Source organism: Sturnus vulgaris, chromosome 5 (assembly GCF_052056855.1).
Source record: "Sturnus vulgaris isolate bStuVul1 chromosome 5, bStuVul1.hap1, whole genome shotgun sequence".
Lineage (NCBI taxonomy): Eukaryota > Metazoa > Chordata > Aves > Passeriformes > Sturnidae > Sturnus > Sturnus vulgaris.
In genome coordinates this window covers 10,122,924-10,150,747 of record NC_142247.1, presented here as the reverse complement: position 1 = coordinate 10,150,747, position 27,824 = coordinate 10,122,924, and the positions used below count along the sequence as shown (strand labels likewise).

The 27,824-nt window shown below is 41.7% G+C and overlaps 1 protein-coding gene across 4 annotated transcripts in view; it reads left to right on the top strand.

Moving 5' to 3' along the window:
• The first annotated feature begins 10,892 nt into the window (after window positions 1–10,892).
• The window catches only part of FAR2 (fatty acyl-CoA reductase 2), a 120,496-nt gene continuing 103,564 nt past the window's right edge, over window positions 10,893–27,824 (top strand). Inside the window, exons 1-2 of one of the 4 annotated variants that reach the window (XM_014880831.2) lie at window positions 10,945–11,009; window positions 11,534–11,609. The gene's annotated coding sequence lies outside the window, so the exon portion shown is untranslated. Of the gene's footprint in view, window positions 11,010–11,321; window positions 11,436–11,533; window positions 11,610–27,824 lie in introns of those variants that run through there. The other 3 variants (XM_088164825.1, XM_088164826.1, XM_014880839.2) reach the window with 3 other exon arrangements.

Here is a 27,824-nt window from a genome sequence, read left to right as displayed (position 1 = left end):
TCCAGGGCTTTAGTGGTAAAATTAAACTCTGTTCAACACAGTGCTATGAAACCATTTGTTAGATAAACAAGGGGGAAAAAAATAAACCTAAATCAAGCAGACATTAATCTGACATTTAAAGCAGGTCAGACAAAGCAATGCATTTTATTTTTGTATTTTATTCATGCTACTTCCTTTCCCTCTCTCCATCTCTGTTTAAAATATACAAATGATTTAATCACACAGATTTTGCTTTCAGGCAATCTAACTCACAGCAGCAAGCAGAACAATTAGGAAAAAAGCCATTAAAATATTAATTTAGAGAAGGAAAGTGCCCTTCTTACAGAATCCAGAAGAATGGGGGTCTAAGGGCAGAAGATGTCCCAGCCCAAAATATTAAATTAGACTCTGAGAATGTGATGCAGTTTGTGGTTGCTGGAAGTTGCCAAAATGTATGGCTAAAAATCATCCCTCAAGTGGTGTGTTTCATTTGCTCTGCTAATTGCTCCCTTGAACACACAGCAAGATTTCAAAAGTATCTTTATTTGGGGCCTGTTATTGAGATAGTTGGGTATCTTGTGCCCAGTGATGGTTTTTCAAGCCTCTTTTTAAAAATTTATTTAATTGATGTACATATTTTTCCTTGATCCATTTAATAATGACTTGGAAACAGTTTTTATGAGCTGTCTCCTTTTTCAAGCTGCCAAAGCTACCACTAGGCAGAGATTTCAAAGTCCTAGTTCTAAAAGTCATATTCGAAATTGAGCTTTTGTTAATATTTCCACTGAAATCATAAGACAATTCTTACCTTTCTTTCCTTAGGGCCCTGCTGGGATGTGCATGTCCACAAAGGTATAATGTCTCCTGGGGAAATTCCTTGGAATTTCAGAAAGGATGATGTAAACAAGATAGTCACACTTTTTGCAAAATGCTGAAAACCTGCTTGCTTGGGTATATGCACAGATTTACTTCTTACAAAATGGAAGGAGTCTTATTTATAGCAACATCTGTTTTCAAAAAGAATGTGGACCTTGATCCAACAGACCTTTAAATACTCATGATTTAAATCCTACCTAGATGTACAGTTTTAGCTAATACACTGGTAAAGCCTTAAAGTCTTTATTTGTTAGGAAAAGTGCATGTCAGAAAAGTCTGCACATCTTCATGTATATTTTTATATCATCCCTGAAGCGCTATGGCCTTAGTAAATACAGCTAAGAAAATAAACTTTAAGGGACTATACTCACACATTGAGAGTATTTTTAGAATTTTCCTCTGCTTTAAATGAGCTGCAGCTTAAAAAGAAACTATTTCTGAAAAGGTGGAGCAACATACTTGAAAAATGGTAGGCAGCTGAAAAAGGAAAAAGTTTCTGGAAGTAAACAGTTTCAAAATTCCTAGTCTCTCAGGATTCGTGTAAAAGCAGATTGATTAGTCCTCCTGCCATATTTATGAGGATGACAGATTTTAATATATTCATTTTCTGTTGAGAGAAAGTGAGGTTTGAATAAAACAAAGTTAAGAGATCATAGTTAATGTACAACAGTCAAAAATAAACAACTGGGTACTTTGTCTCACCATTCACCATGTAGAAGGTTCTTCTGTGCTCAAGAATGATGAAAGCTTTGGGCAATAGTCAGACAATATACATTAGGAGCAGTTCATCGTGCCAGCACACAAACCCCCGAGGATGTGTTTTCATCACAACACGAAGTCAGTGTCACTTTGCAGCCCCAAACACCGGCAGCACATTACCTGTAAGAAAGAAATGCTCCATCCCCTGTAAGAAGTGCTGCTTTGGAAATAGCAGAAGGCTTGAGAGGAACATCCCAGGGAACCCAGGGAACTGATTCCAGCAGAATCCTTACTAAACAGAGTTAATGCTGCACCACCTGATGCACAATTACAAGCCAGTGTTGTGTACATGCATTTTTGCTTTTCTGTAGAACAATTAATAATGCTATTTTATATGCAGAAAGTTTTAGATCTCTTTTTCAAATGCCTTGGAACTTTGCAGTGATTAATAGACAGCATATATTTTTACTGCAGTTTAAAGTTATGGCAGGAGTGCTCTTTTTCCTCAGAAGTCCCTGGATTGCAATATTCCACATACATCCCCCGAACTCTCACATTGTTACTGAAGCAATGGTAAAAGTAAGTCTTTAGCGGTGGGATTGTTTCTTGCATGTAAATGCAATCTTGAAAGTAGTACGAATGAAGAAAGACAAATTTCATTTTAAGCATTTTAACAACCTTCCTCTCAGTTACCCATGTCTTCCATTGTCAACATAATACTAATTCTCTACTCCTCCATATTAACATTCCAAGGTGCTAGGATAATCTTATAGTAAGGTAGAAGAAAATTTTTTAATTTAAAATCCAGAGCTGTTTTTACTGATTGATTTTTTTAAATTATTATTCCTTTCTGTTTTCCTCAGGAGTTCAATTGTTCAATTTATTTTTCTTTTTTTTTTTCTTTTTTTTTTTTATTTATTTTTTTTATTTTCCCCAGTTCCCTTCAGGAAAATCTTATTAACATTCATAAAAGAAACAATAACATGCCACAGAAGCCATATGAAATTCTGCTGAAGAAAATGTCATGCTAGGAATAGAGTGAATAATGATGACTGGAGGTTTCAAAGCCAGATGACTGGTATGGATGAGGATTGCAAGTTCAGGAAAAGAGAGGCTCCTGCTGCCAAGTAAATCTCCCCCTCAGGGTGGAAAGCTGTCATCCTGCCTCCATTAGGACTTCTGCCTACCATTGATGAACATTCAAACAATGCTTTTTAAGCAACTGTGCAGGTCCAATAAATGTCAGACATTTGCATTTGTCCTGAAGACTCAGAACTCGCTGCTACAAGAAGGGTTTGAATGACACCTGTGAGGTTGCTCAACACCCATTTTTCAGTGTCACTTCAGAGTCACTGCCTTCAGATCCAAACAGAGATGTTGAATCATGCAATGCATTTTCCATCTGAAGGGGAGGCAATTGTTTTCTCCAACTTGTTTCAAAGCTGGATGAGAAATAATTCTCGGTTTTGCCTCATTATTTCAGCAAGGAGAGTGCTCAGCTTTCTGCATTGCAGGTTTCAAGGGGGGAAATTTCTAAGCCATGTATTGAAAAGCTTAGCCTAGGTGTTGTTTGAAAAAGGAGTGGATAGAGATGGGATGCTCTGTCCATGTCAGATAATCCAGAAATCCACCAGGCATCCCTGGTGCTGCCTAACATCTTCTGTGGATCTCTTCAACCTCTCCCCCCATTAAATCTTTTAAATCTTTTAACTAAGCCTTCACCTTTCCAACTCCACACACAAACAGTGTTTCCTGGAGGTTTTGGTGATTTGTTTTTTCTCCTAGCATCCTCTTGGACATGATGGAGTAATTCAGCTTCAGCGCTGTCTCTCCTCCAAAAATTTGTACATATATTCATCTTTGCTATGAAATCTAATCTTTTTACTCGAGTTAATTCAGAAGCAGGAAAAGTAATCCTTCAAAAAGCCCAGATTGCTGAAATTGTCTCTGCTGTCTAGAATCCGTTATATAAAAACTTCTAAACTAAAAAAGAGCTACAAACAACAACAAATCTTCTTAAAGTTTAATTTCAAATATAATTTTTCTTTATATATTTTTTAATCGGATGAGTAGTGAAATCAGAAGATTATGGCTTTATTGATTTCATCGCCTACTATACTTGTTATTTGCAATTTCTGAAAGTTAATTTCCTCTCTCTGTCCTTCTGTATAATGAAAGACAAGCAAATTTACCATTCTCTCAAGGTTTCTTTCTTTTTCACACGAATAAATAACTTACCATGCGAGAAAAATGAGCATTCTCGGTGACAATTGCAAAACCCCACAAGCAGCTTGGAGTTCCTTTTTGGTTTATTTTGCTTTCTTGTTTTTTTCTTTTTTTTTACATTTTAAAGTGCTAAAACTCAATCCAGATTTACCTACTCAGAAACCTCCTGAGGGCCATGCTGCAGAGCCAAAATGGTAGACCCTGACAATAGCCACAATTATCAGTGAAGGTGTTACCAGTGAAAGAATCAAACATCCTGATTGCCCAAAAAGCATTTGCTAAGAGAGTATTTATGCATAGAGGAGGTTGATGCATTTATGTCTTCTTGCCTTATGAAATTCAATTTACTTTATGAAAGTACCTTGCTGTACTGCCCACAAGGTTTGACTGGATGTGCCATCCTATCAGCTTCGGTTGTGGCAGAACATTTCAACACAGGGTAGTCAAAATGAGGGCTTGAGCAACAAAGCTGATCACAAATCTGATCACATCACTGGAAGCTGAAGAGGTGGAAGGATTTAGTAGGCAATGGAATTGCTGAAAATCCACACACACACACACAGGAGTTTCTGAGGTATTTTGGGCTCAGTGCTCTGTTACTTCACGTGTGCCCACGGTGGCCTGAGGTGGAAATGAATAACATCATCTCATGCTTCGATAAATTGTTATTGTTTATTCCAAATGCAGTATTGGCTACCCCAGATAATGTCATGCTGTAGTAACTAAGTAGAGCAGCACAGAAGAGAATGAAGCAGCTTGTTTGAAATGAACTGCCACTGTAAGCTATCAGTGAGATTTTCTGAAGGTAAAATAATTATTTGTTGATATGATAAAAAACATTCCTACTCGACTAAAAGAAAATAGATCCTGGGTCACATATGAAAAATAAATATTAATAGCTAGCTATTATCTCTTTGTACTCAGAAGGTTGTATCTGTGTTTAAATGTTTTTACACATATATTCTTTTTTTCACAGTGTTGGTGCTATGTGGTAGTTAAAAGGACAAAACAAAAGTATCCAGTAATCTTTCCACATCTGAGTTCAACTGCCCAAAATTACCACAGGTACTTGAGCTCTCTGATTTTTGTCTCAGTTGCAAGTTGGTGTCTTCTTTTTGTTGTGTTCTTCATCTTTATTTTTTCCAGTTCACAATCAGAGCCCTTTGAAAGAGAATAGCTAAAACAGCTGAGTGTTCTTTCGAATTCTGAAAAATTGAAAACTGAAAAACCTTTGATCCTGATTTTTTCTGACAACTCATTTCTGCACTCTTGCATAATTAGTAATTTAAGGTTCCTTTTTGTTAAACTATGGCTATCTTAGTTCAGCTGTGTTTACTGTGATCTGAATATCTTCCTGCAGTGAAAACAACACATGAAGAAAGCTCATCAGGGCAATTTAGGCTGCCTGAAAATTTGATTTCTTAGGTCGAATCATTTGCTTTTAAGGGGTTCTATTTTGTTAAGTTTTCCACACAGCCTGAGGATGTTGGGAAGTGCAGCTTTCATAAAATACACACATCTTTTCACTCATTTAGATTACTTTCTAACAAAAGGACGGTGATCTGCTCAAACGTTCCTGTCTTTCTTTTTCCTGACAAATCAGATTGGGCAAATGCTGATCTTGAGAGGCAAAGCAATGCAATGAATCTTGAGAAGGCTACCCCACAGGTCATGCCTTTCCTAAAAGCCTACCACCCCCATGCACACAGATGTTGGCCTGCTGGCTGGGCAGCTGGCAATCCATTGGGAAACTATTGCCCTCTGCTATTTAAACAGCATCATCCGAATTCTTGCTGTGTTGACTTCTGACTTTACAATATTATAGCTTGAGGTTATTTTCCATGTTGCTATTTTTTCTCTTGATTCTCTTTTTCTCTCATTGTTGCCGTCTCAATTTGATTTCAGTCTTTTTTTACATTGCACAAGATGTAAAAAAAATCAGCAAAAAAAAATCTTCTTTCAAAGCTTGCTGAGATCACACAACCTGTGCTTCTAGAAGGCAGGCAGTGGCCAAGGATAGTAGATCATGGCACAGTCATTTGTTCTGGAACTTTTTAATTTTGGAGCCCAAAATTTCATAATTAATTAATAATATTTACCAGTCATTTGCTGTTTGTCTGCTTCTAATGGTTTACTAAGAGTTGCCACACTGTGAATCTCCTGCTGAAATGCTAAAATTCCCTACTCACATAAGACACATAAAGACAGTTTATAGCAAGGATTGCATCAGGAAGAAATGTCAGTAAAGAATTGAAAATATCTGAAGGAAGAACCTATGCTATCCAACTGCAAAAAGACAAAACATCTGCACTTGTAAAAAATTAATACTACCAAATGAGACATAGAAGTAACAAGCTGCATATTGCAGCTGATTATTATGATGATAAAATATTCTGTAGTAATTTTATGAATAAACTGGGTCTGTGCTTTCTTTAGAGGGGTTGCCAAGGTATCTGCACTTTCTCTAGAATTCTCAATGAATATCTGGAATATCGTAGGCCAGACATCAATAGGGAATAATGGATAGCATGATCTCATATATATAAAAAAACCAAGTGCCTTCAGAAAATGTAGTGTACATTCCTGACTTTCTGCAAAATACTACTAGGCATTCTCTCATGGTAATATTTCTCTAATTGTATTCTGGGATAGGAAAATCCAATAAAATGAAAAATTCTTTTAAATGCATACCACAGGACTGGGTTTTGCCTGACTTCTGTAAAGGTTTTGGAAGCTCAGTTTCATTTCTGAACTACAGGAAATACTGGGACGTTGTCAGCTCACATTTCTGTCTTAATTTCCAGATCGAACTGTTTTGGATACTGATCAAAATAATTAAAAAATTGCTATAGCAGAAAACTGCTCATATGTGTAGATTTACAGGTTTAGATATTAGCCAATTAGGAAATAACCAATCTACCTTTGGATTCCCATTGAAAAGTTGAAAGATTACAGTACAAACATTGCAAGGTCTATGGTTAAAAAAGCAAGATTAAGGCTTGTGTGACAAGGAGCTTATTTGTGTCTGGCATCAATCACTTAATGCAAAGTGGCTTAGCATTTTGTGATGTGAGGCACTTCAGACATGCACAGACTGTTATTTGTTTAGGCATAATTTGACCTGAAAACATGAGATATTTAACTAATTATTTGCAGCACTATGACATTTCATTGCTGGTTACTCAGTACTCAGTGCTGCCACTAAATCGGTGAAAAGCAGCAAGGAATTTCAAACCACGGAATTATGGAATGGTTTTGGTTGGAAAGGACCTGTGAGGATCATCAAATCCAACCCTTAACCCCGTACTGCCAAATCCACCACTAACCCACGTCCTCTAGTGCCACATCTACATGTTTTTTAACACTTCCAGGGATGGTGACTCCACACAGCTCTGGGCAGCCTATGCCAATGCTCGACAGCCATTTCAGTGAGGAAATTTTCCCTATTATCCGATCCAAACCTCCCCTGGTGCAACTTGAGGTTGTTTCCTCTTGCCTGTCCCTTGTTCCTGGGAGCAGAGCCCAACCCTCTCTGTGCACTGCCATACTTGCACTAGTAGAGTGATTAAAAAAATTTTTTTTTTTGTTTTTGGTTTGCATTCAACAACTTGCCACCTTCTCTTTCACCTCAGGTATTATGTCCACATGAGGAAGCTGTAAGTGGGTTAAATTACTGAAATTACTGTTATTTAAGAAATCAACCTGTCCAAAGTCTCTTTGGCAGATTTCCATGCATAGCTATGATCTTCCTTCAATGTAACATCAGGTTTGATACAACTTGAACAGGCTGACAGAGAAAAGATCTGTTAATAACATCTTTTTACTTTTAAATAGTAATCACATTAATTGTAGGCTTTATTTTAAAATTTTCTTCTCAGAGTCCCTATTCTTCACCTGTACCTTGGCTGAAGGCTAACACATCATTGGAATAAACGTGGAACTGTGAAATGTGAATTCCTTGTATAAAGAAAATTAAAGCAATATTACTTAATTAATTCCCTCCCTCTCACAAGGAAAAAGAAATGAATATTTATCAGTAGAAAAATATTTTTTTAAAATATGTTTGCAATATTTGGCAAATAATACTCTGTTTGGAGTTTGACTCCTTTATGACTCTTCAATATGTGTGTGGCACTCCATTAATCAGAATTTTAGTATTTGTCTAACAGATGATTCAAAAATCATCAACATCTTCCTTTACATTTCATTTTGCTTCACTTGGTCCGTATTATAGAATCATGAAATCATTTAGTCTGGGGCATCTAAGAACTGAAAAAGATATACCCTTTCCAAATCCAGAGGAACAACCAAGTTGGAGAAAAGGTTAGCAAGCTGACTTGCTAAATCAGAAATATAAGAAGTGGGTACTGGGAGCCATAGAGGTAAGAGACGTCCATTTAACATTTTATTGCTAAATAAGCACTATGTAAAAATGATTTCAATTCAACCCCTCAGATCACTGAGGCTGGGCAGCCATAAGTAGGAGTGAGTGGCAGGTAAAAATCATTTTAATAGAGACATGATTTTCTGCTTCGAATAAACTTAATAATTATTGCATTTGACTTCTTTTTCTTTTTTTTTTTTTTGGTCAGCCTCAAAGCAACACAAATCTCCTAGGTCAAGCTGCTACTTTGCAAAGCTACAGGTAGAAATTTCTGGGGGGAAAAAACCAAGGTTAATTACTTTTGCATGTTTTCTGTTATATTTCTTTTCCCCTCTGGATGCTTAATGGAGAAATGATTGCTTTGCTGAGAGTGAGTACCTCACCAAAATTGAATTGCTTGCATTGGCAAGAATTCAGAGAAAAACTGACATCTGGGAAGGAGCCAAGGAAAGCTTATCTTTTAATTAAATGAAATAAAAAACAACAAAAAAATAGATGCTCCAGAGTGAGTTTTGAGGACCTGTAGCATATTTCCCAGTGCATCAAACTACTTGCAGTCCTCTTTAGAGGAACCTGCAGATGTTTTGACTTCGTGCTCTTTTCATGCAGTTCATCCTTGTCTGTTTCATTCCAAAAAAGCATGTAACACTTTTCTCCTCCAAACTCCCACAAGGCTTCAGACAGACTATTATTGCTTCTCAAGCTGAAGCCTCCACGTTCTCCCCAGCCCTTGACACATTTGAGAGCTTCACTGCTACCTTCATTTCCTGGGTTCAAAGGGCAGCCTCCTCAGGTTGGCGCAATTCCCTGATGTTTCTTCATCTCCTTAATCAAATCACGCTCACAGCATTTTTTTTTTTCTAGAGGTTTCTGGGAAGCTGTCATGAACCGTGTCATGCGTCTGACACGCGAGCAATTTAGTGTCCTAATTGGTTCTCAGTTAGGAACTGTTCTTCTAGCCTGCCTGCTTGTTGGAAATTTCCCAAAGGAATTTCTCTAAGTTTGCAGATTTGTATGTCTCCTATTCAATGTCTCTTGGAAGAGTTTCTGAAGGAACTGATGCTTATCAAGCTCTTTATTTGGTGTCCTGAAAGATAATACTTGCAATAGTTCTCTCTCCTTCTGGGCTTCCAAAAAACTTTCCATCTGGTTCGTTTTCAAACAGCAAGATCACAGTCTTTGAATAAAGCCACCCCTCACTGACTGTTCTTTTAATTCACTTCTTTGTCTACTTGTTCCTCATTTTGGTGTCAAACAGTCACCATCAGTTCAGGTATGGCCTTTTCAGTCTCGACAGAGCCTGGCCAGCCTGTCAAGGCAGATGTTTATATTAAAGAATATGCCTATGATGCAGGCAACCAAAACTATATTTACTCAGAACCATCCCAGCAACAATCAGTCACTTTCTGCAGACAGCTGGGGCCTCCTCTGCTAGAACCATATCCTGTGGTTTCTTTCCTTGTAAGTTTCCTCCTGCTACATTTCCAGTGAATGAAATCTGAAACTCCTTTGCTGGAATCACAGAATCACTGAGGTTGGAAAAGACCCTTAAGATCACCGAGTCCAACCGTAAAAGAAGCTATAGGTTATTTTTTCTTGTAAATGCAAAAATGAAATGGAAACAGAGCTTTCACTCTCCTGTTGAGTGCTCCAAATCATTGTGGCAGCACTTGGGAATTAGAGAAGGCAGAAGCTTTTCTTCCATCTGTATGAATTATGAAGGCAAGGTGCTCTACATTGCTGCCGTTTCTGTGGGGTGAATTGCCCGCACAGCTCTGTATGACCCTACTCCGATTCCCAGGTGTAGAGAGCAGGTGACACAGACCTTGCGTCCTGGTTGGATTTTTATGGTCCGCCCGGGTCTTAGAGCCCTATATCCTGTGTCACATGAAGGGAGCGGCACGTGTAGTGTAACGACACCTGGCAGAATGAGGTGAAAATGGGAAGAGACTTTGGAGACTCCACCTAGTCTTACATCGTGCCCAGGTGTGCCAGCAGGCACTGGTAGGTCTCGTGTAGAAGTAGCAGGCACCTGTAGCCTGTAAGCTCCCCAAGCAAGGAGCCAGAGGCGGGAGAGCTGCAGCTGTGGGTGCAGTACCTAATCCCTTTGTGTGGGGTGTTCTGCTGACAGCTCTCATACCGACTCAGTCATCAGCGAGCAGCTTACCCAACCTCTCTCGGGCTGGCTTTTTCCCAGCACTAATAAACAGAAGGAAATCATGAAATAAACACAACCTTGTAAAATTAATTAATATTCATACATGCTGTAAGTGTAGTAAGAGTCTATAAAAACGTCACATCTTGCTGATTCTGATGCTGAGTTGAAAAGATCTGAGGGTGTATCTTCTAGTGCTGAAGCGAGAAAATTAATATTGGTGGCAAAAGCAGGTATTCCGGGCTGAGTAGGTATACTGCATATCTCGATTTTCCCCTAACGCTTATAAGACAAATTGCGTAATTAACTTAATATGCCTATTTTATAACTCTGTTTCTGTGCACAACATTCTTCGTGGTCATTTTAATCGCAGCCGTAAATTCTGTTGTACGGTGAAGAGAGTAAGGAGATGCAATAACCTTGGAGGACACCCGAGGGACCACTCGCCCTGTCCCTTCACCATGGATTTAGGAGTTTCGGGGGCTCCGCCGCCCTCCCCCGGCTGCCTGCGGGGCTCCGGCGCAGCCCGGCGGCGCTTCCCGCATTCCCGGCCGGCGGCTCACGCCGGCGCAGGCGGAGCGGGGGAGGACCAGGGTGGGGAAGGGGCTCGGGGAGGCGCTGAGGAGGAGCCGCCGCCACTCGCTCCGGCCCCAGCGAGCCCGCAGGCGGCAGAGGAGCCCTGGCAGCGCGGTAAGGAGAGGAAAGAGGGGAGGGAGAGAAAAAAGGGAAGGGAGAGAGGGAGCCTCTTCTCGCCTGCATTGCTGGCGCGGCGTGCCCGCAGCTCCTGCGGCACGGCCGCGAAGGGGAGCGGCCGGGCCGCCGAACGCGCCCGTGCCTCTTAGCTGAGGGGCGAGGAAGGGCGGCCTGAGGAGGGGGTTCACGGGCACACGCGGGCCCCAGCGCTGCCCGGGGTGGCCCCGCTCTCCGCCCCGGCCGTGCCCGGCGGCTCCTGCTGCAGAGCCCGCGGCGCTGAGCCGGCCGGCCCCGCTCCGCACCCCGGGCGGGCGCGCATCCTCCCCCGGTCCGCGCTCGGAGCAGCGGGGCAGGCGCTGCTGCTCCCCGCCTCCCTCCTCCCCTGGCCGGATACACACTGTCACACCCGGAGCGCCACCAGAGGTTTGTTAATTTTATTTGGGGTGTTTTGTTTTTGTTGGTTTTTTTTTTTTTTTTTGATTGCTTGCTTTTTCTCTTTTCCTCCTCCTCTTCTTTGCCAGGAGTTGCTTGCGTGCTAGGGGAGGTGGGGGGCAACGCTCTGGCAACAGGAATTGTTCGGAAAAGCGGCAGTTGAAGGTAACAACCCGCTGGGGCACGGCAGAGGGAAGCAAATCAAAAAACCAAAAGCACCTGAGAAGGCGGTGTGGGGGCGAGGGAGAGGAGCAGGCGACGCTGGCGAGAGAGGATGCCCGGGAGGCGGCGGGGCCCGGCCGGCTGCAGCGGGGCCGGGAGGGTCGGGCCGGGCTGGGCTGGGCTGGGCCGGGCAGGTACCGCGGCCGGGGACCAGGAGGGTCGGGCCGGTTCCCCCGGTACCGTGCCGTGCCCTGGGGCTCTTCCCTGGGTGAGCTGAAGCCGGGCTGCGACCCCGTGAACGAGGAGAGGATGTGGCGAGCGGCTCCCGCCCTGCCTCGCCGCAGGGTTGGCTCCGGGGACGAGTAAATCGTCAGTGCGATGCTGTCAAAAATAAAGGAAGATCTAATCTAATTTTTAGGGGAGGGTTGCCTTTTTGTTTTCCTGCTGTTAAGCCCATACGGGTGTTTTGGTTTTTGTTTGTTTGGTTTTTTTAATAGAAGTGTAGTGTTAGACAGCAATAGAGTTTTAATCATATGAGGAGAGAGCCTTACTCAGAGCCTTTGGTGCTGTTTTCTGTCTCTTGTTTGGGAAATGACTCCACGCACAGAGCACCACAAACGCAAATTTTGGTACAGGATCCTATGAGGATATCCTCGGTTCTCTGGAAACTAGAGACATGTGACCTTGTCTTGTCTTATATAGTCCTTTTCAGTAATGTTGTTACTCGGAACAATTTGTTTTTACGTGTTTGCCTTGGAGCCTTTTAAAGGCATAGCTAGGGAAACAAATAACTAATGACAGACTACTGTCTTGTGGGGGGGAGCAGTAAAACTGAATGGGAGTTCACCCAGAAATGTTGCACTATAAATTCAGTCAAAAGGCTAATTTTGTGTCTTTATTTAGACTGAGAGTTTACGATCTCTGAAGGTCATTATTAGGCTAGAAAAATGTTTTCCAAAATCCATACCAGCTCTAATCCTGGTTCACTTGAATTTGTATTAAAACAAGTGTATGGTTGAACTATTAGATGATCCCAGAAACAACAAAATTCAAGGCCTTTCAGAAACTTCAATACCAAAGCTCGCATTGTTTTGGCTTGTTAGCTTAGACTGTAACTTTCTGTGCGTGCTGGCATTCTGGGAACCTTCATCCCCACTTAGGAAGTTGGTGGCACAGAGATCTGCTAGTAGAGTTTGTTTTGATTTGCACTGCAGTATCAAAAGCATCATCGCTTCCTGCTTACTTGTAATGTTCTTGACTAGAAAAGTGCAAGTTCTGTTCATTACTGAGTTAGGTACTTGTCTTCTGTTTGAAGGAACTACACAGTTTAAAAATTGCACTGATATTGCTTTAGTGAAGTTGTAAAATCCTTGCTGCAGTGTAGTGCTTTAACCTCTAGATCTCTCCTGTTATTCTGATGACTTGTTTCTGCATAACTATAGTGTTTTGAAACATTTCCTCTGTGTTTTGGGGTGTTTGTCTAAGTTAAAGTCGCCATAAATTTCAGTACATAGGTGATGAGAACTGGGGATGAGAAGATTGAGGGGGGTGGGGATGTATTCACTTAAAGGTATCTGAATTAAACATGAAGCAATAGCAGATTTAGGCCAGCCTTCTACTATATTTAGAATATGTTTGAGGATGCATCTGATATTGTAACAAAGCTGCAAATTTTTCAGTTCTTCCAATTTAGGATTCAAGTGTAATCCCTGTCAGGGCTTGTGATGGGGAAATATAGTTTTAAAACATCTTGAAGACCATGTGAGAAAAGGCTGAGTAAATAGAACCCATGGCATGTCAGCTGGGAAAAAAGATACCTAGAGATCAACTACAAGAAAAATAGTAGGAAATGGCCTCTTAACAGAGGCACAAAGTTTGTGGCTCTGTTACAAGAGGCAGCTTTGAATGATAAGCTTCTTGTACCTTCCCCAATGATAAGCTTCTTGTACCTTCCCCAAAGTCAGTTCAGATCTGACAAACCTGAATCTTGGGGAGGTGGGTGAGTTGGGAAGATGTGGGAGTGCTAGCAGGGAGAGCATGGATGATGACAGGGCAGAAGGATTGTGACAAGGACTGTTGGTAGAATTACCAAAGGCACAGAAATTCTCATCTGTCTGCATGGTGCAGTAGAGCACACAAGTGGTCATTGTCTTCAGAAATCTTCTGGGTACTCATGATTTCAAGTCCAGTGGCAGAGTGTAGATCCTTGCTCCAGAGAAGCAGCCTGCAAAATTAGACTGTCATTGGAAAAAAACCCCTTTTTTCTCCCCCATACATTTCACATAGAAAGATCCTAGTTCTGAAGAGTTTGCCAGGTTTTCCCCCAGTAGCAAGGGACAAGATCATATGGGCAACTCAGTGGGATAGAGAAAACTGTACCTGACTCATCTGGGGAGTGTTGCTTATCTTATTATGTTTTTTGGTTTTGCTGCGCTGGGAAGAAAATATTGGGAATAACAGCTGCAGGGGATAATGTTAGCATTGTCCTATAGTTGAATTATTTCGCATTATCACTATGAAAAATAGCATTCTGTTTCCCTAAGGGTCTGGAGTCCACAAAGGAGGCTTAAGAAATGGAAGTTTGAGTATTGTCCAGTGAGATTAAAACTGTCTAGATTACTAGAAATGGGTCATGGAGAGAGTCAGGCATCACCAGATGTATCTGAAAGTAAGGATAATCTCAAGCACGTTCACTTCCCTGGCTCAGGCAGCTGTTTCACCAAGGCAGTCATGGTTTGGGAGCTCTTCACCTGTGCCCATGTGGAGCTGTGCTGGCACTTGTTCCCTACCCAAACCTTGCTCCCTAAATGTGAGCTCCTGCCTGGCCAGGGGTCATCCTGCCTGCCTGCGTGCCTCACCTCTGGCTATGCATTCCCCACCTCCCTCTTGGGATGGGACCCTTGCTCCTGGCCAAATGCAGATCTGCTCTCGCTGTTGCTCTTGGCCTGGTTTTCAGCTGGATGAATTCCTGGGTCTGACTCAACTCCTGACTAAAACACGCCGAGGAATCAGGAATCGGTGGGGATGGTGAGCTTGGTCCCCTCTCCTCGAAGCAGGGGACCTTCAGCCTCAGGAGCTCACTGGGTGCTGTGCTGATGCTTCTGCACAGCCTCCAGATGTAATTTGGCTCCTATCTAGCCACTTTGAAGAGGGAGGAGAGGTGCCTGCCTGTCTCCAGTCACCTGTGTAGACATATCCTTCAAGGGTCTGACAGACTAAGCCAAAGAGGAAACTTCATGTCCTTCAAGATAGATCTACAGCAGATGGTTTTTCTTTTATTACAATTCTTTTCCATTCAGTTTTTGAATGGTAAGCCTATATGTCCCATTTTTAATGTCATCTGAGGCAGACATTTTGTCTGTGGCTTTTTAAATTTTTTTTTTAATTCTTATTTTCATAGTGCTTTAAGGCTTTCTTTAGAAAATGGAGCTGTCTTTGAGTGACATGCAGCATTAAAATTACAGCCAACTAGGTCTGCATAGTGAAATAATAACAGTAGGCATGTAATTAATGTTCTGTTGATAATTACTGAAAACCCTTTCTCAAATCTGTGGCTACATTTGTTGTTAAAGCATGAAGCATATTGAAGCTTTGGCAAAAATACCTGTAATTCAGTTATAATTGTGTTCTGTTCTAAGCTTATATTAGATGTGTTTTGCAAGAGTTGCTTGACTGTGTTTCTCTTTGTGTTTACCTCTGCTTAGGCAGTTTCAAGTGGCTGGAAACTGCATGGGGCTCTGTTCTTCCACTCATGCTCACAGAAGAAGGTATTTTGTGCCTCAGAAATACGCTGTTGTGTTGGACTCCAAAGTTTTCTCCTTCCCAATTAATTTTTCTCCACCCACAGTGTAATTGTGGTGCAGCTGTGCCCATAAAATATGGTTATAATAGGTTTTCCTCATACTTCAATTAATTTTTAACCCTCTTACCAGTATCCATCTTCCATATCTGCTTTGAGTAGTAGGTGGTTGTCTTGTGGGGTTAACAGAAAAAATACGAAACTTGATGACTAATTAATGCATTCAAGAATGGCAGGACTGGTCTCAAGCCTGGATGCTTACAATGTAATTTCTAAACCCATCTTTCAGCCTTGCCTTTGTCCAAGCCCAGATCCGACTTTTATTGTGTCCAAAGGTAAGAGGCAATTTTACCATGGGGTGTTCTCTGGAAACAAATACAGGGCTTTGATTCCAGTTTTGAGTAGCTTGTGTTTACCTTTGTAGCAGACTCAGTTTTCAGTACTGTTTCTGCAGTGCTGTATAAAATTTGGTCTGGCTGGACTGACAACTCCTTGTTTGTTTGTTTGTTTTCTGTTTTACCTTCCTAAAAGAAGCCATAAACCTAATTGTTTGAAGGAAAGAAAGTTTCCCTGATTTAATGTAAAGAATGAGGCTTTATTTTGCTGTAGATGGTTCAAAAAGGCCTTTTTTTAATTGGGGACTGCTGAATATAATTGCACTGTAGTGTTACAACCCTCTCTAGAATATTCCTTCATTAACTACCTTGATACTGTGGGTGAAATTATGAAAATGTTAATTGACTGCAATTTTGTAAACAGTGCAATAGATAAACAACAAGAAAAAGCCATGAAGTTGTATTGTTTGAAGAAATGTAAAGCAAGAATAAGTGCTATGTTGATTTTGAGCCAATCACTCCTGTTTCTGAGGAAAATCTGAAAAATGGAGATGCTGTATAGGAAAAGTACCAGGCTTTTTCAGGAGTGTAGTTCCTGCCCTGCACTTTAGTAAATGCTGAAAGAGAGATTCTTAATTTACTCACAAAATGCAGGTATTAACAGAGCAGAGCAGTGTTCTAAAAGGAATGGATGTACTGTGGAGTTAATGGCTGAGATGGTTACAGGTGACTTTGGTAGTAGCCAGAGGTGGCACCATGTAGTGATTCATTGGCAGAATAAGAAATTGTCTGAGTCATCTTTTTAGGTGTGCAGTGACAGCTCAGAGGAGAGTTCCAGCTGACTGGAGCTGGTGCTGTGCTCCAGCTGAGGCAGAGTGCCCAAAACGATGGCGTGACACTCGCGCTGTCTCTTCGTCATTAGTGGGTCCTTGTTCCCTGAGCATAAATAGCAGTAACTTGGAGAAGGTTGCATCTGTAGCAATCAACGTTGCTTTGGCCAAACACGCAACACTCATTGGAAATATATTTTTCTGTCACTGCTGTCGTTTACACATGAAATAATGTTTTGAGATGTAATGTAAATAGCTGTGCTTCCATGAGCTTCGCTCCCATTGCGGTATTGCTCTATGATTAATTGACATGAAGTTATTCACCATTTGTCAATGTTTAGCTGTGCAGGGTTGCAGCATCTGAGGTGTCTCTTTCATCACTAGGGCCTTCAGAAACAAGTGCTGGTGCTTTGAGCAGAGCTCTGGCCTGGGGGCAGGTGTGTGTGCCGGGGTTCAGCACTGGGGCATGCCGTGATGCTCTCTTAGGTTCCATCCTCCGCTGTGGTCAGAAGCAAAGTGGTCGTGGTCTGTGGTGAGTGACTGCCAAACCCCAGAGCTCTGCCCACTCTGGTCCTGCTGGGACCAGCAAACACGGGGGTGGGTTTGTGTCTCGTGTCAGGTGCACAGCCTAGAGCAACAGCTTGTGTTCAGCTGGGCTTCTACAGAGAGGAAAAAGCAGTTTGGAGGTGGGATGAAGAACATGAGTGAGTTTTGCCTTTCCTTTCCTGCCTTTGTGACAACCAGTGAGATCAGCTGCTGAGTAAGGAAAGAAGAGGAAAGGAACCACTTCTTCTGCCAGTACCCTGTGGAGCTTCTAGGATGGTGGAGCCAGGGACTGCCGCAAATCTTTTCAAAACCATCTGCTTTTACCACCTGTCACTGCTTATTCACTAAGATGTGGTCTTGTTGAGCATTAGTATTAAAAATCTTTCTTTGTAAGTACAGAAATGAATAGATTTATTCTATAGTCCCATGCTTGAACTGTGGGTATATAATGGGGGAGTTTCAGAAGTGCTCTTTTGTGAGGGAGAGTGGGGGGAGAGTGAGATGAAAGGACTTGCCTTCCTGACATAGAGCACTTTCTGATGTACTACATGCTCACAGAGCTCTTTTATTTTTGTTATCTGTTGGTCTGAAATGCATGGCATGATTCTGTTTAAACCTAATTTTAAGGACAATTTTGAGGGTGAAATTTTGTTACAGAAGGAGCCCTTAGCAAAACTATTGCATATACTGACATCAGCTTATTCATTGCTTCTAGCTTTAAGTCAAGGGGAGCATCACAGTCCAGGACTGCTTCTAGATTTCCTTTGGCTATTGAATTAAATGTAATTGCTGTAAAGGACCCAACTCCTTTGTTGGACAAAAAATTGTTGAAGAGGCTGAGGCTATTGGTCCCCAGGCCATTAATATAATACCCAAACTCATGTGGAATGTATTCACATTCCTAAATTGAATGTGACAGAATTACACCCTTAGTTAACCCTCAGCTCATATAACAGCATCCTTGCTGCTCTACTTTATGGCCCTGCAGTCTGCAAAGAAACAAGCTGCTTGCTTTTGTGATAAAAGATATGTTTATGCAGTGTTGGAGCTCTGATAGCCATGCAGTATGTGCAGTAGATTCTTCTTTATTCCTGTGACTGCAGCTGGAACTTCTCAGCCTATCTCTTTACATGCCCTGTGATCCTTTCTCCAGTAATGCACATTATTGCTTTGATTTGGTTCTGCTTCTGCTTCCCTGTGGAGCGGTGCTGCAGGAAGAAGTGAAATCCCAGGTCAAGATGTTACAGACGTTGAATGACACTGGTTTCTACCAGTGACCTCCTTTGAGTCCTCATTGCTGCTATCTTCATTAGATACTCCAGAGCAATACTTTCCTAGTACAGAACAAAATGTCAGTGGCCCCCTCTGCACTTCTTCATGCCTTTCTTTGCATCTGAAATAAAGTTGATGACACTTGCAGAGAGGAGAGGGTGAGGAGCCCTGGGTGTACCGGGTGTTTATGCCATGCTCTGCTGTGTGTAGCAAAGTAACCATCAAATCTTGCATCTAGATGCAGTACTCAAACCTGCCAGCTCAGTGGAAAACCTTTGTGGTTCTGCAAACGACCAGTAACATTTGCCTTTATACTGTCTCGCTGTGGTTTTAATTTTTCTTTATTCTTACGTTTATGTTCAGTGACTACTGCCTTGTCCTGTGCGTCCTCCAAGCAGCCAGTGGGTTTCTACTATAGTTGAATTTAAGGTTTCAGGGTACCCTAAACAACATAGTGATTTTATAGAAAGTACTGGATCCTTGATTTGTTTCTCAGTTAATATTTTCTCATTTCCTGCATTTCCTTATCTGTGCCCCTTCACAGGCATTTTGGTTTGTTCCTTTGCCTGGTTCTGCTGTCACTTCTCTAAACTGGGAGGGCTCAGACTGTGTCTACAAAGACTCATTTCCTGTCAGAGGTTTATCACTTCACCTTTGTTTTGGCCTATTCCTGACGCCTCATTTCTCTGTAGTGGCAGGCAGACTGCTAGCTGTGTATTAATCTCTTTGGCTCAGGGTAGAGTTGAACCCATCTCCACCATGTTCTAAAGCTGTCTGTATTTACACTAAAATCAGTGCTTTTACAGGCACCTGTCACAAATCTGGCATTCTTCTGTTTGCTGCAGGGTCCAAATTAGCTGATCTGTGGAGAAGCATCAGTTCCTGGTACTGGAATGCTCCATACATGGGGCCTTAGGTGTTTTGGCCCAGCATTTCTTTCTGCTGGATGTTTGTATTGGCCCATGTACAGCTGAGATTGTTTTCCTGCCACTGGGAGTGCTCAGTTTTCCACCGAAGGGAAAGCCTATTGCTTTGGCTGGCTCAGGGACTGATAAGGCATTGCTTACAGCTGATAAACTTTTCCACAAAGAGTTCCCAGCAAGCAGATCGAGGAGAAGGTGGAACTGTGTGCTTCCAAGATGATTGATGACAACCCACCCATATTTTAAAGATGAGATCTCTGGACTCTGCCAACACAGTAATACTGTTGAACCAACCACATATGCAAAACTAAACTGTGATCTGACAGCAAGTCAATCACAGCCTACAGATGCATTAGCTGCTCATACTATTTTACTTGGACAGGGTGTGTGTGTCTTAATTCTCAGGTTCCTCTTGGAAATTTTTGCCTGTCAATGCTACTCGTACTGCAACATTTGTTTTCAAATAATAAATATTTGTGTTTCAGTAGTCACCCCTCTGCTGGTAAATCATCAACAGGCTGAAGTTGCATTAATACTGAACATATTTGTCACCTTTTCTGGAAGGCCAGAATTCCCCCAGCCCAGGATGCTGATATACCCAGGAGGACAGGTTGCTTTGCTCTTGGCATTCAATATGATTTTAAACTTCCAGTCTTAAAGGTTATAGGTTGGCACGTCTGGTTGTTGGTATTTAACCTTAAAAATTAGATAAGCATGTTGAAAAAAAGAAAAAATAATACAGAGAGATTCCATTGCTGACTATAGATTGCATCCTTGAAGATGGGGAAGTTCTTGCCCTCTGAAGTGACATAATCTGCATTTATCAAAACCCAACTCCTCTGCTTGTCGCTCACACTTAATTTTCGTGGCAGCCTAGGTAAGTCTTGTTCTGGAGATGAAGTAAGGTGATCTGGAGCCCTTCCTAGGAGCTTGTTTCTGATCTGAGATTCATGTGTTCAAAATGTTAAAACAGTCACAATACTGTAAATCTTTCACTAAATGACAGGGTGCTTTCAAAGAGAGTAGTTCTCTTAGTTTCTACATACACCTACACTGAGCGTGACTAATGTGATTGTGAGCCCTTAAATAAAAAGTGGAATTCTAGAAGTAGCTCTCACAGCATTCCTAGATACAGAGCAGGAAACTTGTACCTTGTCTCCTGGTTAAGAAGAGTAAGCTGAGTTTATTACATCTATTTTTGGAATTAATTAAGACAGTAGGATTTGGTTTTGTGAAATGCATGCAAGTCTTCATACGAATTTTTACTCTAAACATAATTTTCAGTGTGTTGTCTATATTATCACTCTAGAGTAGCATTGGCAGCATTTGGTGCTTTGCTCCATCCAGCTTTGTAAAAATATCACCCAGTACTGCTGACTCATTTATAAAATAAAATGGGTACTTCCTTGCACTTATTTTTTTCTCCTTTTTTTCTTTTTCAGACTTCAAAAATCCTACCTGCTATGTGCAACCTTATGTCCTTTCCATGCAAAGTATACTGCCCAAAATATCCTGTCTGAGATGCTTTTTATCTAAAGTGCTCATAATTGCTAGCAGCAGCTTCCTTTAAATCATTTACAGACGTTTCACTGGAGTGTCCCATAGGTAGATGGGTTTTTATTCTGTACAGTGCTGTGCAAAAATCTTAACAAACAAGAAAGTTCCGCTTGCACTAATAGAGATGCTGCATCTATTTGATAATTGTTTTAAATGTTCAGGAAGATTAAGGCCCTGAAAATACAGTAAGGATAACTAATTCTGTGATGGAAAGGTCATACGTCATTGGCATAGCTTTTTAAAATGCCATGTTTTTCATATTTTATGGAGATTTACCTTCATTCCTTTAAAAAGCAAATTCTTATCTGAGTGCACTGTTAGGGTGAAATATATAAATTTTCTGTTTTCATTGTCCTCCTATTCAGAACTGTAGAACTTTCTTTTTTGTTTTGTTTTTGTTTTTTTTTTTAGTGTGTTTTGTTTTGAGTGTTTCTTCATTGATTAAATAATTTCTTTAATATATTGCAAATAAATACCTGGTGTAGTGTTAGCAAGGGAACGTGTTCTGATGTTTTAGCAGAAACATGAAAGTTCTACTAATGTTTCTCCACCAGGACTGCATACCACAAGAACAACATATGCTGGACCACAGATAGTGTGGTCTCCATCCTCTTGAGAATGTTTTCCGTCAGAAAATATTGATTTCAGTGGTCGTTTTGACTCTGCACTTTGTGTTTACTCACCTGCTCATTGGAGATGTGCATTTTCTTTGTAGGAGAAAATGGCATTAGTACTGGCAAGCAAAGGCGACATAGCAAAGCACATGAGTGATAATAAGTGGTACAAAGTATGTGAAAATTAAGTAAACATGGTAGATTGGGAATCAGATACAGAGGTCTGCCGGCATGATACAGGCTGAATGAAGAGGAGCAAGGCAGTGCTTTGCACTTGTGTTTCCCACTTCACTGTTAACAAAGAACATGAGATTAACTCTGCCCAGCCCTGGAGGCACATCTGGCCAGCTGTGTCCAGCTCTGGGATGATCAGCACAGGAGGGACAGGGAGCTCCTGGAGCGGGGCCAGAGGAGGCTGCAGAGATGATTCAGGGCCTGGAGCATCTGTGCCAGGGAAAGGCTGAGGGAGCTGGGGCTGTCCAGGCTGGAGAGGAGCCCCAGCTGAGAGGGGCCCTCAGCCCTGGGTGTCCCTGTGTGCAGGGAGGGCTCCGAGCAGGGCCCAGGCTCTGCTCCGGGGGCCCAGCAATGGCACCAGAGCCACGGGCAGGGACTGAGCCCAGGGGGTTCCACCTGCACAGGAGGCACAACTTCTTCCCTGGGCACTGCCTGGGCACTGAACACAGACCAGAGAGGCTGGGGAGTCTCCTCACTGGGGATATTCCAGACCCCTCTGGACACAATCCTGTGCCCTGTGCTCTGGGATGGCCCTGCTGGAGCAGGGAGGTGGCACCAGTGACCCACCGTGGTCCCTTCCAAGCTGACCCATCCTGGGATTTTGTAACAGAGTGTATGCATTGTCTAAACACATGGAGTAGGGAGCAGTGTTCAAAGACTGCCTATGGTGGAAATGGCTTCCCTTCTTTTGTTCTGAACACTGACAATTGGCAACTGCACAGTGGGCTTTGTCTGAAGACCTCTGTAAAAGCTGCCATTAGACAGCATTTGGGTCCTCCTGTTTCTCCACTCAGAAACAAGTAGTGACAAGTCTGCAGCAGATTGCAGGTCCCTGGTAAAGTCAAAGGAAAGGATAGGTAGCAATCTTGTACTGAGCATTCAGGAAGGTAGCCTGGCAGATCTGCCCAGACAGCAGAGATATTCTTTAATGTCAGTGAAGGGGAGTCTCACTGGGTCTCTGTTGTTCCCCTGGGGGAACTACATCCCAGCAGAATCCATGTGGAATGTAGTTATTTTAGTCCTATTAAGTAAGTTTAAGGTCATGTGTCAGAAAGGTGAGTTAGTTTTTTTCTTCATTCCTTCAGTTACTTTGCAGATACCATTAAGAGGAGTGTTGAAAGGTTTTTTTGTGCTGTATTTTTTGACTCTCTGCTCTCAGTATTTTGAGGTTAATGCTCGGAATATATAGGTTCTCTTCTTTTTAATATCACTGGCTAGTTGTGAGAAGCAGTTTTTGGTAGATAACTGCTCATGGAGCTTGAGGGTAGAGCCCTTTCCTGTTTTATAGGGTGGGGTGGGGGTAGATGCTTTGTCCTCAGAGCCCAAGCAGTGTGGGATTGAGTGCACAGACAAGAGGTGGCCTGTCTTGCAATTTGTCCCATCAAGCAAGAGGCATAATTCGTTCTTGTTCCAAATACAGTTTTGAACAAAAGCAAAGATTGCCTAGGAGAACTTAAATAAGCAGTGCAGCACAGGAAACTGAATATTTTAGTACTCAGAACTATTTAAAAAGCTGGCTATGTTCAAATCCATCAGGCTGGATGGGGTTGATGCTAGGATGCTGAAAGATGAAAATACATCTGAGAGGTTCCTGAAAACTAGGGAAAGGCTTTATTTATTACACCAAAATTTTTAAGAAGAGTAGTTCAGGGCTAGTCAGCCTTCTGCAATCCCTGGAAATATTATGTATCATGTCTCCAGGGAATTTGTTTCCGAATGTGAGAAGAACGAGAAGATAATCAAGAATAGCTGACCCAAATGTACCAGGGGCAAGAAGTATTTGACGAATCTGAATGCCTTTTGTGACTAAATGACCAAATATGTAGATGTGGGCATATTGGTGGATAAGTTCTTTGCTGTGAGGGTGGTGAGGCACTGGCATAGGTTGCCCAGAGAAGTTGTGGATGCCCCATCCCGGGAGTTCAGAGTGTAGTCTTGCATATCTCAGCATCTCACTGGAGACAAAGAACAAGTGGCCTGTGAGGGATTGGGCCAGTCACATCATTTCTCTATTAATTACTTAGATGGTGAGATGGAATGCATCTGGAGGAAAGTTATAGGTATGAGAGAGAGTTCAGTGCATTAAGTGGGTGGCAGTTCATTTCAGCTGGATCTTGGTAAGCCTTGAGATTTGGCTAATGGAAAGCTCTTGAAGTTCAGTGAGAATAAACATAGAAGTTCTGTGCCCGTGCACATCAACTCCTTACAGCAGCACAGTCTGGGAAGCAGCTGGGTGAACAGAACATTTGTGGGGAAGCTATGGGATATGATAATTGCTGCCAAGTCAGAAATGAGTTAGTGGTGCATTTTCATTGCAAATAAGGCAAACAGCATAGTGGCCTCCATGGCCAGCAGATCAGGGGGAGTAATTGTCCTTCTGAGCATTGCTGAGTATTCTGGTTCTTCAGTCAGTCCCAAGGTTCATCAAATGAAAAGCATAATGTTTAGAAAATGGAGAGAGGACTGCCAAGGTAATTCTGAGCCATGGGAACCATAAGTAATGAGGAGAGATTAGGGTCCTTGGGCTGTTTCAGTCTGGCAAAAAAAAAGAGGCAAAGGAGCCATCTTAGAGAAGCCTGTAGCTTCTTGAAGGCAAATTCTGATGACCATGGAGATGAACTCTTGTTTGTGGCAGATTATGAAAACAAGGAACAACTGTCACAAACAGCAGCTCAGACTGGCATTAGGAAAACGTTTTTCACCACTGGGTAGCACAAGAGTTTTAACTTGCCACCCAGAGAGGTGGTGAAATCTTTCCTTGAGTGTTTTCGACACTCAGCTGGACCAAACTGTGGCAGACCTTGTCTAGCACTGATGAGAGTCCTTCTCCAAGCAAAGAAACGAACTAATCTAACGAGCTAATCTGCAGAGAATCACAGCAGGGTTTTTTGTAGTTTTCTGTGACTCTGCCCAGGACATCAGGGCTGAGCAATGCAGAGGAAGAATTTTGTACGGCTGTGATATTCCTGTGTCCACGAGGGTGAATCTGAAATGGTAGACAATGGAAGTCCTTCTGTAAAGATTTCCTCCTTACTGTTAGCTTGAAATGTATCCATGTACTGGGAATCCTTAACTCTGTATGAGTTGTGGGTTTATATTGCCTAGCCATTTTCAAATTTCATTTGTGTTATTTGTTGAGCATTTTGTCTACTGTAGTCATTGCTTCTCTCTTTGTAGGTGTTCTAGGAACTGTAGAAATGTATAAAATCTGTTTTTGAAACTTAATTTGTCAAAAGTAAGAAAGAGATGTGAGAAAATCAGCTGTCAGAATCATAATAGATCTGTTTTCACAGATTGGTGTTGATGATTGTTTTCAATTGATTTGATCTTTGTTTTAAATCTGACTGTGATTGATTGCGAGTGCTGCAAGATTTAATTGAAGCGGCCAACTCTTGGAAAGGTGAAAAAGAAGTCAGCTAAAAGCCAGGATAATTGGGAGCATGATTTTATCAGTAATCCAGGGTAGGAGCAGAGGCAGACAGAATGGGGTCAACCTTTGACAAGCTAAGAAGAAACACCCAAAGTCTTGGTTCTCCAAACCCACAGCCCAATTCCCATTGCCAAAAACCTGTGGGTGGGAATTCGCTCCCTTGAGGCTGGCCAGGAGGTGTTGCAATGATGTGTTGGTCATCCTTCTTGTTTTATCTGACTCTTAGATAAACATTGATGCCAGCTGCATCAGGGGTAGGAACATGCAAATGTGCCTGCACTCATTTCAGGGCTGATTCCAGTTCCAAACCAGTTTTATTTCTTTCACTTACTGCCTGAGCCAAGAAACCATGCAGACCTAACTCAAACCAGTTTAAGGAGGATCAGATCTCATTTAGGTTGCTTGGGATTATGTACAGAACAGGGGGAAAACACCCAGCCAACCCCTAAATATTTTGTGTTTTGAATCTAGGAGAAGTTGGGTTAGAAAAGCCTGAATTTAACCTCCTGACTTTAATTGACATAAACTGAATGAAAGTACAAAACTGAACAAAACCTTACTTGATGTGTGGTCATCATTTCCCCATTCTGGATATTTCTGTGAAATACTTGTCTGAACTATGTCTATGTGATTAAAGTTGGCATTACTCTTCATTTACTGCAATATTCTGTGCTGAAGGACTTTGCTATAAGAATGATGCAATGTGGAAATGCTGCTCTGAGGAGATGTGGATTTCCTTCTTACGATTGGTATTGCTATAGCAACATTTCCCTCCAAGCTATGACTGTAATTACAAAAGTTGCCATTGATCTTAAATGTAGTAAATTATATCTGTATTTAGCAATGAATGTCAAGTGAAATAAATACCTGCTTTTCTTCTTCATCCCCCACCAAGCATCAATTTTCATTTCAACAAAATAATTTTATTTTTAGGAATTCAGTTTTTCAATAAGTTCTTTTTAGGTGTGAACAGAGTTTTTCAGTCTCTGGATTTAGTGTGTTTATTGTAGCTTAATTTAACCATTAGTGTTCACTGTGGCAGTTTTACTCAAAAGGTTCTTGTTAGGAATGTCTCTGCCTCTGCTGGATATATTGATTGGGGGGTTAATTATGATCTTGTATAGATCTCAGAGGAGGCATACCAAAAAAAGGAAATTATTAACATGTGGAACATCTTGAAAATATATTTCAAAGAGACAGTGTTCCTGGTAAACATTTCTTGTATAAATCACATTATTCATGTAACAGGACTATGTCTTTGTTCATGTTTCTGTTTTCAGTCCAGAATTAGGAGCAGCATTCAGAAGTAAGGGTATGCACAGGGGGTATCTAAGAAGGATGGGAAGGTCATCACCTGTCTTCTTGGGTATGAAAGTGAACTGTGTGACTGCAGCCAGCAAATCTCGTTGCTAGACTACATGCATAAACCCACAAGCACATAGCAATTAGAATATACAAACCTGATTCTGGTTAAACCCTGGACATTATGCAAGAGCATTTATGAAATGAACTTAAGAACTGCAGAGTGACAGCAGCTAAGGTAAGCGTGCAATCAGTCATTTGTAACTGCATTTTGCTCAAGAAGCAGAGGGGTCCTTGTTATGAAAACAAAAGCATAAATCAGTTTTAATTTCTGGGATATTATCTGGTCTTTCTTGTCTGAGCAGCCCAGCTGGGAATTCTGAGCTGAGTTTGCAGTCACAGAGCTTTGAAATAAATTTTAGCTTTACCTGGATTTCTTGGTTCTGTTTATCTTGTAATAAGTGGCCTGTTCATTTTAAATTCCACTTTGTGCTTAGACTTGAGACTGGATTTTATTTGACAGATGCAACGCTCTTGAGGTGTGATATAAATACAGTTTACTGAAGGGCCTTTGTCTCTGTAGAATAGGTGAGAAGTGGTTTTGGGCCCCTTGTACCAAAATCATTGTGTTAGTATGAGCCCACCCCTTCTCTTTATTTTTCAGTGAGTTCTGAGAACAGACTCATTTCTACCTCAGGCTGTAACTTGGTTGCCCCTCTCCTGAAAGTGCCCCTGCAGAAGAGCCCTGCTAATACCTCTCTCTGGGTGATTGGTGCCCTAAACCAAAAGGAATGAAGAAATGCTTGTTATGTCATCAAAACCTGTAGGGTAGAGGTAAAATCACTTGTGTCACTGGAGAGGAGAGGAATGAAGTGTATCGCTGAAGCTTTATCATCGGGAGCATCACATTGCACAGATGAGTTTTTGAACTCAAACATGTTTGAAACAAAGCTGGTTCATGTGTGACTAATGTCATTACCACAGGGCCACCCAAGAGTTATTGGAAACACACCAGTGCCTCTAAATCTTGTAGTTAAACTCGTTACAGACTGCTTAACCCAGGAGTCAGCATGAACTTTATGCATGTGATGAGCATGCAGCCTCTTCTCATTTGGAATGCTAATTTTAAATTGGAATTTGAATTTCCTAAGGAAATTTTATATGAACACCACCATGAGATTACAAAGTATGATATGGCATTTGTAGGCAAAACTTTTTGTCTGAATGTGGGTCCCAAAGGCTGTGAGCCACTTCTGACATGGGCCTGTTGAGTCTCATGATTCACATGTAAGACTCAGTTCATCAGCTTCTCTTCTCTAAAATTCTATCTTTGTGGATAGTTTCTCTGGTTCCAGGATACTGCTGGTGATGAATTG